The following is a 14,136-nucleotide window of genomic DNA, read 5'->3' on the forward strand; positions in this document are numbered from 1 at the left end:
GAAAATGGTTGCAATTCAGGTACCTAAAAGAAAACCTCATGTAGCTTGAACTAGCTACTACCTGTGTAAAAAATGACTCCAAAATTGGATAGTTCATCTTTTCCTGGTTCTGGCAGCATATTGGAGTGCATATTTAACTTATCAAAAACCCCCTGAAAGTCATTTCGAAAATGACTCCCCTACTAGGAACATCAGGTCTGCACATCCTTTAGATTTTTTCAAAAATTTAAAACAATCTCTAAAGTCACAACTTTTAAATTTAAAACCTTTTAAATTTAAAAAGAATTTTTACGTCCAACTTGAAAGAGAATAATAAAAAATAATATTTTTTATTGTTTTTCTTTTTTGAATTTCTCTTCCCTCCTCTGATTTTGGGGTCAACCTGATTTGACCAACTTTCTACCATGTGGCAGCCTCTAATTGGCTGAGCACTGCTCTCAGACATCACATCAGTGTTGCCAGGCCCTAGTGCCATGTGTCAAGAATGCACTTCATCGCATTACTTAAATCCCTACAACTCCATATTGCAGGGATGCGCAGACCATCGGATCTCACCAAGTGGCGAAATCCTATGCCTTTGTTTGAGCTGCTTGTTCTTGCCATGTCATCATTCTCGATACCTGCCATGCCACATGGCACCCAGGTGCATCCCTACATTTTTTAACTACTGTGCAACTCTTTTTGTGGGGATGTGCACGTCGTAGGATGCTGCTACATTGTGCAATCTGCCACGATCTGAGTTTTCAATGCCACATCATCACCGGCGTAACTTTGATTAAAAATTTGCTTTATTCAACCCCACTGACATCATCCACCACTAGCTGGGACTCACATAATCATGCCTTGCCTCCAAAATTCTCACGCTTCAATTCATTATACATCTTGTAATGGTTTTATTTTAACATTATAACTTCCATTTTCCCGAGCAATGTGGGACTATAGGGAATTCATTATTCCCTGTGTCTATTAGTTGCGAGTCCTTCAACCATCCTCTTGCTTAATGCAATTTTCTTCTATGTATCTACGCATGCCTTTTGCTGGTGTGAGGTTTGAAACTTCATGCATGGGATCCATTTAAATTGGCCAGTTCACCTGTTAGACATGGACTTCTTTGATTTAATACTACGGCTTGGCTCTGCTTCTTTGTGTATGCATGCTCTGTTTGTGGCTTCCCAGCCCCTGTCTGAATTTAAATTGACTATGCAAATTTTAGCGCCAACAGAATCTAAGTATGAGGCTATGACAAGTTGAGAAGAAGTAAAGTGTGATCTCTTTAAAGGGTTTCCAAGAAAATCAAAGACAGAGATAACAATGGAGGCCATACATTGAGTCAATTTATGAGATGAAAAGAGATCTATACATGCAAAGTGTGTTTTTCTTAACATATCAAAATGTGTTATTATTTTCTAATCATTTTAAATAGTATTTGAAATCCTTTCATCAATGTTGACCTAACAGTCATACTTTATCCTCTATAAGGGTATCATTATAAGGGAATTCTCTAAAGTCCTCTAACAAGGCCACTATTAATAGGGTGATTAAATCCTTTAACAAGGTCAATTTTAACAATGTATTTTTTAACCTTTAACAAGGTTGGCTCCTAATAAAGCTCACTTCAGAAGACTAAAAATTAGTGACATGTTGCTAGTGTTTTTTCTCCAAATTGGGTTTTAATATTAGACCCTAGTGTCAAACATGTATGGATGTTAGTTATAGTGTTTTACTGATTAATGTTTACATTTTTCATGTTTATTATATTTAGGACAATGGACAACTAGTTGATAATGCTAATAGTTGACTATAGAGACAAGGATATGATATGATAAGATCTAAAGTTATTTAAGTGTTTTTTTGTTCAATTGGTACATCTGGACCATGGATAACTGATTGACCTCCCCTCTCAATTATTCTAAATATTCTACCAATTTTTTCATATTAGATGGTCACTAGTTCAATTATATAATCTTTAATCCGCTCAATAATATTCTTCATTGAGGCTATATGAGAGTAGTTGATAGTTGGAACTACATATGCTTCATCTACAATTGATTTAGACAAATAATTTTTTCTTTTCTTTTCTGATTCTCTAGCCTCCCTCACAAGAATAATGCATATATATTATGCTCTTTTGGTCATCAATATTTCTTACACAATTACTATGGATAAAAATAGTCAAGGATAAATCTCCATCATAGTCATGGTAAAAACCATTATCAGTAGTTTCCTTAAGATATCTAAATATTCTTTTAATAGAATCCATGTAGGATTCCTTTGGATTTTATTGAAATCTTGCCACTATCCTGACAAAATGTATTATATGTCCAATTTACAATGCACAAGATAATGTAGCTTATCAGTTATTTACTTGTACAAATTATCATCAATAGGATTATAAAACCAATAACCATTTGGTTATCAATTAGTTTTGCATCTTGCATGCAAAATGTCTTTCATACTTACTTCACACACTTGGACAAACTGATGAATATTCCACTATCCAACTAAGATATTTGGATCATCTCACTAATCATTAACATCTCAAATTCCTTCTTCATTTCATCAAAAAATGATAAGCTCATATCATCTTCACCTTCAAAGATTATACCATCAATAAACTCCTATGTTCTTAATACCTTTTAATCATAAACCTTCAAGTAAACATTACTATCATATGAAATCCTATTAAAACTCATTTTATTGAGATAAGAATGTAGTCTTTTATAATAGGATCTAGGGTCTCACTCTAGTCCATATAGTTATTTTTCAATTTTACATACCATATCCTTATCCTTGTTCTAGTGTAAGTCCATCAAATTTTTCAATCTAAACTTCTTCCTCTAGAATTTAGTTCTAGAAGGATGACTTGATAAATGTATGTTTCTTAGATATTGAATATGATAGTAATGTTATGACACCTTCCAATCCTATAATAGGTGCAAATGTCCCAACATTGTATAGGCCTTCCTCTTGATTATATTATTTGTATACAATCATTTCCTTGTTTCTAATCAATTTACCTTCTTCATCTAGCTTGTTTTTGAAAACCCACTTTGTACATATCACATTCTTTTTAGGATTAACCTCAAATAGAAATAATCATTACATACAAATATAACCAATATCAGAAAATAATAGATTCCACATAAGAGAACACAAAACACCAATATTTAACATGGTTCACCCAATTCCTAGGCTACATCCACCAATAACAAATCTAATATTACTATGATCTAGTGATTACAACCAATTACAATCTATAATCCCTTATAGCTCAATACCATCACAAGAACCAATTTTTTTCATCACTCATTATGAAAAATCCCTAACACTAAGCCTTTTTATACAAACTTTTTACCACTTACAAAATTAAGGCTAGAATAATAGAAAATTAGTAGTTGATTCCTTTAACAATATAAGGTCATTTTGACTCCCCCAAACCCCATAGAAATAATTTGGAGGGAAACCGTGCCAAATAAATCTCTAAGTCTAATTAGGCTCCACATCACAATAATCTTCCACTTGGATACTAATCAAACTCCACAATAATAACCTCCCACTTGGAGATTGATCATAGCACTACTAAACCAATAGCTCCCACTAGAATATTAAACCACCATGGACTCTGTTGTTCTTTTAGTCAGTTTAGTCTAGAAGACCAACCCAAGCTAAAGAGGAGTTCAACTTCTCCCTTCTCACTACCTTTGTAAACATATCTACTAAATTTTCATTTGTATGTATCTTCTCCAGCATTAACTATCCATCATGCAAAACTAACCGAATGAAATGATGCTGCAACTATGTGTGTTTTCTCTTTGAATGTAGAGCTGAATTCTTTGTAAGATGAATGGCACTTTGGCTATCTGTGAACAAATAATTATCCTTTTGTGGGTGTCCCATTTCTTCCATGAAGAACTAAAGCCATATCATCTCCTTGGTTACCTTTGTAGTAACAATATACTCTACCTTTGTAGTGGATAAAGCATTAACCTGTTGTAATCGAGAAACCCATCTCAGTATTGCCCCACCAATAGTAAATACATAACTTGTAGTACTCCACCTAGTATCAATATCCCCCACCAAATCTAAGTCAACATAGATTAGTAAATTAGTAATAGAGCCCCCAAAGTGTAAACACTTACTGGGTGTTCCTCTCAAATATCTAAGAATCCATTTAACTATATTCCAATTCTCAATTCCTAGATCACTCATATACCAACTAATAACTCCCACTACATGTGCAATATCTTGCCTAATACATACAATAGCATACATTAAGCTTCCTACTACTAAAGCATAAGCTATCTTAGACATCTTGTCCTCCTCTTCTTGTGTCTTGGGACACATCTCCTTAGTCAACTTCAAATGACTAGGTAAAGGTGTGCTGACAACTTTAGCATTCTCCATAGAGAAATGTTGCAACACCTTCTAAATATAATTATCCTAAGATAATGTCAATTTTATGTTCTTCCTATCCCTACAAATATTCATACCAAGGATTTATTTTGCTGCCCTCAAATCCTTCTTAGCAAATGAATGTGCTAACTAGTATTTCAACCCCTTAATGTGATCCATGTTAGATGCAACTACAAGCATATCATCAAAACATAAACATAAAATAATATAGTTTTCATCACCCAACCTCCTAAAATAAACACAATAATATGAAACACACATGTTATATTCGTGCTCATGTATAAAACTATCAAATTTCAAATACCATTACTGAGGTGCTTATTTCAAGCCATATAAACTTTTCTTCAATCTACACACTAAGTTCTTCTTACCCTTGACCTCAAATCGCTGTGGCTATGCCATATATATCTCTTCATCCAAATCACAATAAAGGAAGGTTTGTTTAACATCAAGCTACTCTAAATGCAAATCTTCAATAGCCACAATACTTAAAACAATGTGAATAGATGTCATGTTAACAACAGGATAGAATATCTCATCAAAATCAATGCCCTTTTTCTATGCAAATCCTTTTATGACTAATCTAGCTTTAAATATTTTCTTACCTCCATCCTCTTTTTTTAACCTATAAACCCATTTATTTTGTAAATCCTTTTTACCTGTAGGCAACTTGCATAAATCTCATATCTTTTTTTTTAGCAAAGAGTCCATTTCTTCTTTCATTGTATACTTTCACTAAATCTTAGTATCCACCTGCACAACTTCATCATAACATTCAAGTTCACTAGTGTCAGTAAGTAAAATAGAATACAAGGAAGGAGAAAATATTTCTGGTGGTCTACTTATCCTTGTTGACCATCTAACATTCACTAGGGTGTGTGATATTTTTTTCTGTAATTGTTGTAGATCATGAGGAATTATTGGAACATCGGCTTTGGAGTATCATCCAGCGCTACATAATCATTTTATTTCTTCTCATGTTGCTATAATAGATCTTTGTACAAAACTTTCTCATCTAATATGACACCCCTACTTCTTACAATTTTATGATTTTCAAAATTCCAAAGCCTATAAGAAAATTTATCAATGCCATATCCAACAATACACATTTCTTTGACTTAGCTTCTAGCTTGGTTCTATTTTCAAAATATGTATGAGCAAATGCTTCACAACTGAAGGTTTCAAGAAAAGAATAACTCACCCTCTTACCAGTCCATGCTTCCTCTGGAATACCACAACCCAAAGGAGTAGAAGGACCTCTATTAATCAAATATATAGTAGTATTGATAGCCTCTACTAACATATTTAAGGGCAACCATGCATGACACCTCATACTTCATGCATGCTCCATTATAGTCTTGTTCATGTGTTCAACCACTCCATTTTCCTAGGGAGTCCTTTAAATAGGTTTCTATCTATGAATACCACTATTGGGGCAATAAGTTTCAAATTCATGAGTACAATACTCACCACCATTATTAGATCTAAGATATTTTAATTTCTTTCTAGTCTTAGTTTCAACCAAGCATTTGCATTTCTCAAAAGATTAAAATACATCAAATTTCAATCTAAGGAAATAAACCCATACTTTTCTAGTTGCATTATCAATAAATGTGATATAATAATGAGATCCACCAATGAAAGACACTTGTGCTGGTCCCCATACATTTGTATGCACAAGCTCTAATTTCTCACATTTATTTTCCTTCGTAGTCTTCACAAAACTCACTCTCTCTCTTTTTTCCATAAACACAACTTTCACAGAAGTCCATATTGGCACATTCCAAACCTAGTAAAACTTTCTTTGAATGAAGTACTTTCATACCTTTCCCACTCATGTGCCCAAATCTGTTGTGCCACAATGCTATATCAGACTCTACAATAGCTATTTGTTATCCCTGCTCAACTATAGCAACTATTCCTAAATATTCATTTTTCTCTTAAACAATCAAAGTAGAAGGAACAATATAACCTGTAAAAAGATATAAGGTGCCTACTTTCATACCTTTTACTACTACAAGGGAACCTTTTGAAACCTTTCAACTTTTATCATTAAAAGTAACTGTGTAACCCTCATCACCGAGTTGCCCTACTAAAAATAAATTCCTACTTAGCCTTGGAACATGTCTTACCCATGTAGTAGCCAGTAATTCTCATTTTGCAACTTAATTTTAACTTCACCTTTTCCCACAATCTAACAGGGTTCATTATCCCCTAAATAAACAAGCCCAAAATCCCCTTGGGCATAATCAATGAAATAACCTATATGAGGTGTAGCATGAAATGAAGCACCAAAATCAAAAACCCATGAATCATCAACACTTTCTAAAGATAGAAGCAACACATCCTCTTTAGATTTGTTACTTATCACATTTCCCTCCTTGTTCCCTTATGGTTTATCTCCTTCATTGTTCTTTTGAGTCCAACAATCTTTCTTCTTATGCCCTATTTTACCATAGTACTAGCAATCTCTTAGTCCTCTAGATTGAGACCTCTTTCCCTTTGACTTTGGTCTTGTTTTCCCACAATTTCCAAACTTATGTCCTCTCTTAGTCATTCTATCTCTACTTTCTGCATTTAAAGAACTTCCTAATGTAGATCCACTTGAGGATTTCCTATGAGTTTTGTCACTCAAAATAACACCAATCACATCATCAAATTTTATGGTATTAGATCCAAAAACATAATTACTCACAACCATTACCAAGCCATTCTAGCTTTCAAGAAAAGAACACAAAATCAAGAAAGCCCTAATTTCTTCTTCAAAATCAATACCCACAAAAGATAACTGACTAGTAACAATATTAAACTCATTTAAATAATATATAGCAGATCCACCTTTTTTTATTTTCATATTAAATAAATTCTTCATGAGAAATACATTATTCAAGAAGTAGTGGGCTTTTCATAAAATTTTAGTAAGGTTTCCATCAACTCTTTTGACATCTTCACTTTTGTAATGCTAAATGTCACTGATGGTGTGAAGCATAATTGAATGCTTTGAAGTACCTTTCTGTCTAAAATCTCCCTGTCCTCATCTAACATAGTTCCCTATTTCTTGGATTATCCTTCCAATGGCTTCCATAAGTCTTGTTGATAAAGATAGTCTTCCATTTGCATCTTCCATAACTGAAAGTTCTGCCCTTTAAACTTCTCCACCTTTAGCTCACCCTCGTCTACCATAGCTCCCACTCAGCTGTGAGACTCCCACTCAACTATGAGACCTTCTTGCAGAGGATAACCAAAAATATAAAAATGATGATGGTATGGCTTTAGTACCACTTTTTAGTATTAACCTCAAACAAAAATTATAGTTACATGCAAATATAACCAATATCAAAAAATAATAGATTGCATATAAGAGAACACAAAACACAAGAATTAACATGGTTCACTCAAATTGTAGGCTACACCCACCAACAAAAAGTCCAATATTATTATGATCCAGTGATTACAACCTATTAAAATACATAATCCCTTACAACTCAATACCACCACAAGAACCAATTTTCACATCACTCATTATGAAAAATCCATAATCCTAAGCCTTTTTATACAAAATTTTTTGCCATATACAAAATTAGGGCTAGAATAATAGAAATATACTAGCTGATGCCTTTTACAATATAAGGTCATTTTTGGCTTTCAAGGCACTACCCCTAAAAACCCCAATGAGGGTGTTGCCCTAGGACCCTACAAGGGTGTTGCCCCTTGACACCATCTTGGGGGTGCTTCCCCCAAATCCCTATAGAAATAATTTGGAGGGAAACCACACCAAATAAACCTCTAAGTCTAATTAGGCTACACATCACAATAATTATTGTCTAAGGTCTCATCACTAGAATTGAAAGTTAATTATTCTATATCTAATATAGTTCTTATTCCATGTCCCTTAGCTAATTACCATATTTTATATCTTCCTTGATAGACTTGGGTTCAAGTTCTATGATAACAAAAAATACATTCTCTAATGTTTCTTACATTTAGAACACCAACATTCTTATCACCAATTATCTTATTTGTTTAATGATTATTTTTTCCATAGTTGGGAATAACTAACTTAGATCTTACAACTCCTCATTATGTTGGTTGTGTTACTTCTACTTTTTTATGTTCTAGTAGTTTGACTTCTTCTTAACCTAAAAATTCTATTGTCAAGTTGTCTTTTCTCTCTTCTCTACTTGTTTCACATGAGAAATGAGTAAATTCATCAATAAGTGAACTTGCACTTTCAACCATTTGGTTATTAATTTTATTAAGAAATTTGTAAGCTCTACATTTGGTTGAGTAACCAAAGAATTTTCATCATCACTTTTGGGTTCAATCTTTCATAGAGAATCATCTCTCTTTCTATAACACTTACTACCAATTTTTTTAGAATACTCAGCACTAAAAGAATCACCATACCATATTTCATAAGGTGTCTTGTTTGTTCCCTTTCTTACTAGTTCTCCATCCAGAGTGTAAATGATAAATCTTGTTTATTCTCTCCAATAGTCATTTGAAACATCTCCCTAAATCAACATGGTCCTTAACACATCAACTATCTTTTCATTTCTTCTTTCTACAACACTAATTTTTTGAGTGGTTCTCAAAGATGACATCTATCTTTTGATTCCATTGTTGTTGCTTCATTAAATATATCTAATCTCAAACACTTACAACTTTTTCCTAATTCATCTTCTACCAATGCTTAGAAATATTTCAATTTACTAAATGTCTCAAACTTCTCTTTGATAAAAGCCGTACACATCATTCTTGAGTGATCATCAATAAAATAAATCAATATACTTTTATTATATATCTTTTTTCTCATTGGACCACATAGTTCTATATGCACTAAATCAAGTACATTCTTTGATGAAAAAGACTTTCTCTTGAAAGATGAACTAGTTTTATACTAAGTTGAAATTTTTCCATTCACATCAAGTCTTTTGGCTTCACAAGTTGGTGTAATACCCTTACTAGATTGGCCTTTCTCACTTTCATCAAACTACATGATAGAATATTTTGTGCCATAGCCATCTATCTTTAATTAAGTAAATTATCTTTGGTTTTCCTTCACATAGATATCTAATTATTGGATTTCAACAATTCTACATAAGCCTCCAAATTTATGATATATAGAGATTTTCATTTATTTATCCCACACTCAATAGATTATTAGTTAGACTTTCAACATAGTAGACATAATTAATGGTTTGTTTAGCTTTCAATAAAATAGTTCCTTTTTCCTTTTACTAAACATGGTAAACTATTACCAAATTTAACAATTCCTCGAGAAAATTCATCAAACCTAAGGAATTTACTTTTTTCATCAGTCATGTAATATGAGAACCCATTCTCTACAAATTATTCAACACATATTCTTATGTGAGATATAAGCTTCATTTCCTCCTATCTATCTCCTATAGGGTGATCATTTTTTATTGAAGTAAAGATAATGTCCTTTCCATCGTTTGAACTAGAATATTCATCTTCGTCCACAATGTTCATAGCTACACAACATTTCTTTTTAAATTTCCCATTGTACTTATTATTAGTGTCCTTATCCTTCTTAGTTTCCATGTTTGGACACCCAGCAATATTATGCCAAATTCTTTTACAAAAGAAAATATTAAAGGTAGTTTTCCTAAATGAATTCTTCAAGTTTTACTAATTTTCTCCATCCAAGAGTGTATCAATATCCCTAGATGGAATCAATAAGATATCAGATTTAGACACAATCTATTTTACTTTCCTTGACTATATTTTATTTATATGAAGGCCTTGAAGGTTGTCTCGACATTAAAAAAATTGTTGTTAATGTTTTTTAATCTTCAAATAATTGAAATTATTAATTAGTTCATCAACATATATAGTTTCAAAAAAAATTCAGTTAATATATAATGATGTAATGGAATAAGAAGGTAAAATATTTCTCAACATCATGCTTACCACAACTTTATCTTTAATTTTTCCATTCAAACCACTAATTCTAGAAACCTCGTCCTTGATTCTATCATTGTACTAAGCTATGTTCTACCCTTCTACTATCTTCATATAATAATACTTAATTCTAAGGCTTTCTACTCTAGCTTTATGCAAATGATTTTCACCTGCATATACTTTTCCTATTTTCCTCCAAATGTAATAGGAATATATAAGACCTCTAGCACCAATATATTTAGAATCTAAAAGAGGAATTATAGTAGCTTCTTGTTCATGTACATTTATTGCTTCATGTTAAATTTAAGTCTCTTCTCAGCTTAACATACTTGATTTCCAAATGTTTCTATTATGTATTACCCATTTGTTTGATGTACAGCTCCATTATATTATCTAATACCTATTATTTGTCCTTTGTGGACTTGAGAGCCTCTCTTTTGGACATGACATCAAAGATCTTTTCCGTTGGTGATTAATCTTATAACAAAGAGGACCTATGCATTGATACCAATTGATGTAATAAAAAAACCAAAATATTACAAAGAATGGGAGGTGAATTATTAATCTATATAAAAAATGTATTTGGATCTAGTAAAACATTTCCATCAAGAATTTACCATGTCCATATGACATGAAATATAAAGTTGTAAAGGAACGTAAGAAATCACTTAAACACCATCAACACATAACACAAAGGTTTTTTCTTATGGAAATATAATTCAGTGAAAAATATAGTGGTTTTTATGGCCGTGAATGTTAATATCTTTACCTTGTTAGGAGTATCCTTGTAATAGGAATTCAAACACATATTAAAGTGTCAACTTGTGAAAGGATTTATAAATGAGATCTATTATGGAATTTTCTTATTTTAATTTGTTAGAACTTCTACTTGCTAGTACAAGCCCATTTAATCACATACAACATCCTTAGATTGGCATGCACAACCATTGTAAACCACATAGCTTGAATCACACTTAGGAAATACTACATAAATAATCTTTTCCTTTTTAGTCACTTTTTTTTCTAAAGATAGAATTATATTTATGCATTACACCATATGGGATTTTTCCATGGAATTAACTTTCAATTTGAATTTCAAATTTCCTTGTTATGTGTTTGAAAAACATGTTTTAGTCAATCTCCAACTAGCACCAACATTAGGATCCAACTACATAATGACTTGACAAGATGATAAAATGTATTACACTTCACTAGATACTATTTGGAACTTACCAAGTATGAATGCATGATTATTATAATTTATAGAAAAAATATCACAAGGTATGATTGCATGAAGTTAAAGTTAAGTTTTGGATCTAATTGACAAGAAAATTGTCTAAGTATAAAAATGGATATTTGGTAACATAGGTACATATTTAATTAGTGAGAACCTAGGTTGGATATTCAAACATAAATTTAGAATATGATACGATAGTTTTCATGATTTTTGGTTGGAATGTATAAAGATATGTTATTATTGTATAGTAAAAATATAAGGTAGAGATCAGATGTTTTGGCTAAGGAATTAAATTGTCTTTACAATTCAATTACTTGGAATGTAGGGATGCCACCTTAGATGTTAGCCCTGTTAGGATTAAACCACAAACAAAAATAACAATTACATGCAAATATAAACAATATCAAGAAATAACAGATCCCACATAAAAGAAAACAAGACACAAGGATTTAGCATGGTTTACCCAATCCCTAGGCTACGTCCACCAAATAGCAAGTCCAATATTATTATGATAGGAGTTAGTTTCCCTTAGATACATTTTTTTTCAGCTCTTGGTACTTAAAATTACTATTAAATCAAGATCCAACACATGTGAAATAAGGGATTTTTCTTCATCATATATCTCCCTATTATGATCTTCTTTAATAGCAACATATATTATTTCTACTCCTTCCTTCTTATAGTTTGTGTCTGACTTGATGTGCTCTTCCTCAACAATGTAGTATTATTTATTCCCTTTGTTCTTTTAGTCCTTTTTCTTTTAGTATTTGTTCTCTTACTTATCACTTTTGTCACTTTTGTTTTGCTAGGACACCTAATAGAAAAATGACCAACTTCATTTTTAGGATTAGACCATGGATAAAAATAAAAATTACATGTAAATATAAATAATATCAAAAATATTGAATCACATAGAAAAGAACACAAGACACCAAGATTTAATGTGGTGTATCGAATCCTTGGGCTACGTCCACCAAACAAAAAGTCCAATATTATCATGATGTAGTGATTACAACCTGATTATAATCCATAATCCCTTACAACTCAATACTACCACAAGAAACAATTATCACATCACACACACACTATGAAAATCCCTAACTCTAAGTTATTTTATAGAATCATTTTTGTCACTTTACGATTATAAATAATTACAACATGTTGACAAAAAATTCTTGATAAAATAGGGCCCAAACAATTTATGAAGTATGTATGGTACTTCCCTGATTAGTCACTGCAAGCTAACATTCATTGCATTTAAAACATATCAAGGGTATTTTACCTTTGAATTTCTCTTTACCTCTTCGTTTCCTCCTTGCAAGAAGTGCTTCAATATCATCTATATCTTCCTCTAAATCTAAATCACTTTCATCCTTACTTTTATTTTCTTTCTTTGAACTTCTAATGGTTAGTGATGACTTAAGATAATTCTCAGACTTAGGCACACAATTATAAAAGCTACTTAATTCAAATATAAAAAAATGACCAAATAAACCATCAAGAGTAAGCTCATTACTACAATACCCCTAAATTGGAACATTGGTATTCTAAACCAATTAGTTTATAAATCTTACTTAAGCCCTATTTTACTAGGAATTTATGATTCTAATCATCTCTACTTGATCTAAGTGTCGGATACAGAAAATCATTAATGTGTATTAATCACATGCTTTATTTAATTTCTAAATATTGATTTAAATCAGCTAAAGTAATCTTTCTTTGAATTCCTAAATAGGAGATACTCTTATAGCATAAACACGTAATGATTTTCTAATAAATTTACTTACAAATTCTTCATTACCAATGACTTCTCCAAACACTTTGATATCACTCACAAATTCCTTGATTCAATTGACATACTAAACAATATTTTCACTATCTTTCATCTTTATCTCAGCATATTTTCCTCTTCAACTTCTACTTGTCTCTCAACAAATTCTCATCTCCACTATGTACAAGTATCAATTTGCCTCACATTTATTTAGTACTACCAAAATCCTTTACATCATCAAACTCAACATCATCGAATGCATAAGCAATCTAAATCATTATATTATTGTGTTATTTCTTCCTATCCATCTCATCAAGTGTTATAGTACCATTGGGAGGAATATATTAGTTTTCTATATAGAATAGTGCATTGTCTCCAATCTAAGATAGATAAACCCTCCTCTTTTCCATGGGGATAATTTCTCCTTGTTCATCTTTGGTACCTCTCTCTTATACAACTTTGGATCTTTAGATTAAGTCCCTTCAAAATTCTTCCTTCAAGCACTTAGCTCTAATTCCAACTATTAGATAACTAAGAGGGGGGTGAATCTATTATAACTAGTTATCCTACAAGCCTTAAAACATGTTTCACTATCGTAAACTTCTTAAAATTTTAAATAATTAACTTGACAACTAGATCTAACATCATTATCTTAATTGATAAAAAAATTACTTTAAACTATCAACTTATTATTCCTTAATATACCATGTATCAAAGTAAACATCAAACATAAAAAATGTTGTACCATTAAAATATCATGGAATAAGCATGTGGCATGATAAAAATT

The sequence above is a fragment of the Cupressus sempervirens genome, chromosome 5, assembly GCF_028749045.1.
Source record: "Cupressus sempervirens isolate cs-2001-9-10 chromosome 5, ASM2874904v1, whole genome shotgun sequence".
NCBI classification, from domain to species: Eukaryota; Viridiplantae; Streptophyta; class Pinopsida; order Cupressales; family Cupressaceae; genus Cupressus; species Cupressus sempervirens.